Source organism: Canis lupus, chromosome 30 (genome assembly GCF_011100685.1).
Source record: "Canis lupus familiaris isolate Mischka breed German Shepherd chromosome 30, alternate assembly UU_Cfam_GSD_1.0, whole genome shotgun sequence".
NCBI classification, from domain to species: Eukaryota; Metazoa; Chordata; class Mammalia; order Carnivora; family Canidae; genus Canis; species Canis lupus.
Genome location: NC_049251.1, coordinates 3,672,831 through 3,678,916, shown reverse-complemented (window position 1 = coordinate 3,678,916; position 6,086 = coordinate 3,672,831). Strand labels below are relative to the sequence as shown.

At 36.1% G+C, this 6,086-nt stretch overlaps 1 long non-coding RNA gene across 1 annotated transcript; it reads left to right on the top strand.

Moving 5' to 3' along the window:
- The first annotated feature begins 3,745 nt into the window (after positions 1 to 3,745).
- On the top strand, positions 3,746 to 5,468 carry LOC119866825. The gene is made up of 2 exons (XR_005381337.1): positions 3,746 to 3,995; positions 5,298 to 5,468. It is a non-coding gene; the product is annotated as an uncharacterized LOC119866825 (long non-coding RNA).
- Positions 5,469 to 6,086: the final 618 nt, after the last annotated feature.

The window sequence follows — 6,086 nt, the reverse complement described above, 5'->3', positions numbered from 1 at the left end:
TTTAAAAAAGAAGAAGAAGAAATGCAAAACAACTCTGTTCATCATGAGAGAAATCCTTTTACTATGCAGAAAACAGAACTCTCCATTTGTAGGGGGAAAAAAGAGTTAAAATCTTTTCTGTTTTGAACTCCCAACTAGTAAAGTTTTTGAGAAATCCTAAGAGATGGAACAAAACCAAGTCGAAAGTCATTCCCTTTTCTTGTTGATTTATTTCAATCTCTTTTCACAGAGACAGCCATTGAGACAAGTATTTTTTATGTCAACTCACTGAGGACTTGACTGCAGCCATCGGAAAGACGCAATAATTGATTTCAATAATTAATTCCTGCTTGCTGAAGTAATGTTGCTTATGCACTCCTCCTCAGGCCCCAGTTAAAAGGAACTCAGAGGCAGGAGTGCATAAACAGCTACATTACTTTGGGGAGTGAAAGTCCCCTAACATACTGTAGATTTGGGAAGAGCTTTTAGGCCTGGGGCTATTTGAAGTTAATTCCTAGAGAGTCTGCTGTTACCTCATGTTGTCCATGATTTTCTAAAACCAATTCTGAGGAGTAGAAAGCCAAGTAGAGAGCTAGGCATCTTTGCAACGATTGATCTCAGCTCAATCAGAAAAATCCATCTTCATACTATATGGAAAGTTCTCTCAAAAACAAGAGAGGGAGAGAGAGCTCTGGAAGGTAGGGCCTCAGGAAGGAGAGCTGAAACTAGAAGAAGAATCAGAAATGAATACCATTTCTGAAGTAAAGTGGAAAATGCTCTTTGGGAAACCAAATGACCCCTGGTCCCTTTTCATTTAAATGATTTCTAAAACCCAGAACCACTTCTAACTCTAGTCAAAAACATTAAAATGGAGTCATTTTACGGTTCTTTCAAAAGAGTTAAATACACTCTGCTATCTTGCATGCCTAATATAAACAGAAACTAAACTTGACTCCATATGACAGTATTTTATTGCTTCCTCAAAGACACTTCCATACATTTTTAAAAATAATATTTTGTATGCCTTAATACAACGATATAAAAATAAAATTCAACTCAAATGCAATATTTTAGAATATTTATCTTCAGTGGAAAGGCTGTTAAATACTCAGATCTTTGCAAATTTATCACTTAAAAATTACTTTAACCAGCAACCCCAGCCCAGTTTATATACCCAGCTCCCCTTGACCCAAAATGTGTCACAACACAGGCTTTTCACTAATCGGGGAATTTACAATCCCAAACTGATTGTGATGTCAATGCTTTATTGTTAATGAAGGCCTATAAAGGACTGGAAAGCATAAATGGAAAGCAGGCCCTTATTAGGCACGGACCATGCAGAGCCATGCCCAGGTACAAGAACCGACCTCTTGTTACTACCTGGTCCCTGGGCGATAAGGTTCCTGATGTAAAGAACAGATTAAAAGTAAAACTAGACCAGATGTTTTTCCTATTAGATGGATTAAGTCAGACCAAACCTAAAATTAGGAAAACACGCAGGGCTGATTTACTACTGTGCTGTGATGGGTGGCTGTGCTGGGAGCTGTGGCCAGTGGCTGCAGAGCCAGCTCTCCATTTATTAATGGGGCTCTGGGAGTGGGAAGGCCTCACCCCTGACTGCTCTAAAAATGCTGAACGAGGGCTCCAGCCTGGTGATGAAAGCTGCTGTCTGAAGGTGGACTCTTGGTAAAAACAACATTAAAATCTACTTCAAATACAGCTGATGGTACAAAGGGGAGAGGGAAAGGCTCAGCTTTACTATCTTCTTAAAATATTTTAGAAATAAAGCTACCAAATTAGCCTAGCTCTGAGCATTTTTTTTTCTGAAAATACAATCTTGTTATGAGTAGGAAAATCAACTTTATTGAGTCTCACATGAACCAAAATCAGACAGTTCAACCCCAGAGTGTTTCTTTACATGCTGAGCTCAGAGAGTGTCTAATGGAATAGGGCTATTGTAAGAGTTTGCCAGAATAACCTCCCCAGATAGGTGTGAGGCCAGGTTTAACAAAATAGTCAAGATGTTCAGAAACTCTGCTGAAACTGCTAGCTAGTCCTTTGACCAAATGGAGCTCCTTGCCAAAAACTCAATGCAAGAAAGAATTATTTGAAGAATAGCCTGTTATCTTGAAAGCTTCTTTAAAACTATAAATTTGAAGGAAAATTTCAAAATGGGCTTTTTCAGACAGTGAATTAAGTATAATATCAAATAATCCTTTGGACAGGTGCACCCTTGGGGGAGTCTCAAAAAAAGTATATTTCTTCATAATTCTGCTAAGTTGTTCATATCCAGGGTTCTTTTTAGTATCCTTCAATAAGATTTGTTGTTACCATTGCGTGTTTTATTTTTGTTCTCATTCTGTATCCTCAAAGCCAGCTTTAATGTAATAGCAAGGCTATGTGGATACAAACTCAGACCCAGATTAGACCTCCTGAGCTGTCACTTAATAACCACGACTTTAAAGTGGCACATAAACTTCTATGAGCCTCAGTTTCCTTATTAGTAAAAATGAGGTCAAACATGCATCTTATTGCATCCCTTATTGGGTGAGGGTAAGAAAATGCCTAAAAAAGTAAGAAGTCAGTCAATTCACATCACTTAAGGGCTTGTCCATCCCCGCCCTTCAGCCTTCATCCTCCAGTTCTCATAAGAAAAAGTTTGCCAAAAAGCAGAAAGGCTGTCAAGAGAGCAAGTCTTTAGTCTCCTCCCAAGACCATTCCCTCAATCATGGGGATGCCTGAGAAGATTATTTCCTACTTTTGCAAAAAGTATGATGATGAATTTTCTAAATGTAAATTGCATTTAGCCCTCAAAAGTCTATGTATATAAAGGTAAGTAAGTGCTACTTTTTGCCAGCCAGGGGTGAATTACAGTGACTTCTGTGAGTATATGTTTTACCCTAGAGACAGAACCCACCATGCTTGGGGAATCAAGGAGGTCCACATGGTGTGCTGGTAGGAGAAAAGGGAACATACACAAACCCCAGTATAAGACCAATAGCCAGCAGAAGACATGTACATGGCTAAAAACTGGATGCCTAAGCTGGACCAGAGAACAAGGGCACAGTCATGTCTTCTAGGTCAAGAAACAACGCCAAAGGAAAAAATAAAAGGACAATAAAAAGAAGAAGAAAGAATCTTTCTATCTCTCTCTCTCTTACACACACACACACACCAGACAAACTGATAGGATAATTCCAGATTTGCCTTTTTTTTTTTTTTTTTGCTACAACAGGCAGATTCAAATAGCAATCTCTATAGGTGAAGTAAAATGATACAACAAATACCGTACTGAAACTTTTAAGTAGGCATTTGGGAAACCTGCTGTTTGTATTCATAAGTATTAGCCAGCAGATGGAAAAATATTACTTTTGTGGGAACAAACGGTCACCACCTAATTTATGACACATACTGTCTCAAAAATATTGCTCCTCTATTTTTTTATAACTGAGGGGACACATCAGAAATTACAGCACAGCAACAAGAGCATTTGCTGTACTTGAACATGTTAGTTTGGGCCTCATCTATGTTGCACCAATGATCAGGCACATCCTTTTGAAGTGCTTGACCCTATAAATCATTTTCATGTACAGGACACCAGAAATGTGATCTATTCTAACATGATGGACTGTGTCCCAAAGTAGACACATCTAATGCATGGCTTGGGTGTGGCAGTAATGTAATAAGATGCCTCCACTGTCATAATGTGCTGATGGTGATGTCATTCAATGAAACTTAAATTTATCATTCTAGCTAGGCTCTTGACATTTACTAGGATTCCATTTCTTTGGGAAAGGTTGTCTAATTCTCCCAAAAAGAAGAAATCTGTCATTAGAGAGTCCAAGTTAGAGTAAATATATACCTTGTAAGATTACTTAGACTTAATATTTTCTCAAGTCTAGAACTCTGGCAGCCTTTGCTAACTTGCAGCATTAAGTGCAAATTTATGTCTACTGTCAAAACACTTAATCCAGCCTTCTGCTATGGTATAAACAAATGTACTTGTCAAGTGTGAGGTAAGAGTCATGGAGTTGGAGGAGAGATGGGCCATGTATTTATGTGTTTGTAAAAATAAATCTCTGTGAGACTGTCATCACTCAAAAACTATAGTTTCCTTGAGGATGAGTTACCCCATCCCTAAGAAAAATGGCTCTTTGATTTAGTTCAACTGAATGTTTCTACAGGTAGCTACCTTAAATATCACACAACTAAGATCATTTACAAATTAGTTCTCCCATTAACTGAATTTTTAGTTATAGATACTAGATAGTTCATGGCTTGATACAATATAGTTCTAAAAAACATAAACATGTCTGTAATTTCTTGAGACAGTAGTGCAGAAGTCTAGATTAAAAAAAAAAACTAGCATGAAAAATCAGCAATTAATGGATCTGCTTCCTATGGCACATTGCTTTCACTAACGTTTAGTGTTGTCCAATATCTACCTCGTAAAAAAATTATTTTAATCGACGAAACATATTTGGTACCCGTCTTTATAAAAATTCCAAATTACATATCAAGTTTTAAAGAAGGTGTAGCTTTCATATTCTTGTTACAACTGTTGCTACTAATCACATGGCAGAATGGGATCTGAAGAACCACCCAAATATCCCCTTGCCTACAGTACATGACTATACTTAACCAGAAAGATGACTGTTCATGCTGTTCTTTAAAACCTCAGAGGAAGCATATAGTCGTTAGATTATCATGGTAACTATGCAATATCTGTGAGTAATACATACAACTGCCTTTTTATGGCTACTGCATTAAGAGTATTTCTGTTCATTCCATTTTAAATTCTATTCGAATGTAAGTGTGAATTCACTGTTAAATAGATACATAACCTACGTAACTCAAAGGAGAATAGAATGTCAAAGAATGAAAATTGTTCTACATGAAAATCTTGTTATATTACTTTGGCAGTATTAAACTGGTATTAATAAAAATGTTCAGGTGTAATTCTCTTTACACAATGAAGTACTTCTGAAAACATCTGCAAAATGAATCCTACTGAAAGCTATTTAAAGGAGTCATATGGTAAATACTTTATAGAATAATCTTTTTCATGAATTCAAGTACATTTTCTCCTAAACCGACCCTCATCTATATCTGTGTTTATTTTAATATTTTAATAGTCAAATTAACTGTCACACCAAACTGTATTCAACCCCCTTCTACTGGGCCAATAGGAAGTTAAAATTTCAGCTTGATATCTTTTATTATAGGGTCATTATCTCAGTCAGTTAATCCATTCAGTCTGCTATAATAAAGATACCATAAGCTAGATGGCTTCAACAACAAACATTTATTTCTCACAGTTCTGGAGGCTGGAAAGTCTACAATCAAAGCACCAGCAGATCCATTGTGTGGTAAGAGCCTGCTTCCCGACTAGGGGACAGCTGCCCTCTTGCTATGTCTTCACATAGCAGCAGGCTAGTTATTTATTTTAAAATAAAATCTTTAAAAAAATAAATAAATATTACAACAAATCTTGTACATATAGTTTCATTTGTGTGTAAATATATTTGTAGAACACATTTTTAGAAGTGGAATTTCAGGACCAAAAGATATATGTATTTTAAATTTATAACTAATTATCAAATGCCCACTGTAGAAATTATACCAATTTAGATTCATACTAAAACAATGTATGAAAGTGTGTATTTTCCCATATCCTCACCAGCATTAAGATGTATAAAACTTTATATAGTGGTTGTCCATTATATGTTAAAGTATATCTATTATTATGACTTCTATTATTATTAATGAAATTAAGCTTTAAAAAATATTTTTTTTAAGATTTTATTTATTCATGAGAGACACAGAGAAAGAGGTAGGGACAGAGGCAGAGGGAGAAGCAGGCTCCCTGTGGAGCCTGATATGGGATTCGATTTCTGGATTCCAGGATCATGACCTGAGCCAAAGGCAGATACTCAACCACTGAACCACCCAGGTGCTCTTTAGATTATCTTTTCAGTAAACTGTTAATTTTCTTTTACCATTGTTCCATTGGGTTTTGGTAACTTTACTAGTAATTTGATAAATTACATATTAAGAATATTAGCTTTTGTTCTATAATATGTATTTACAAATTATTTTTCCCAACT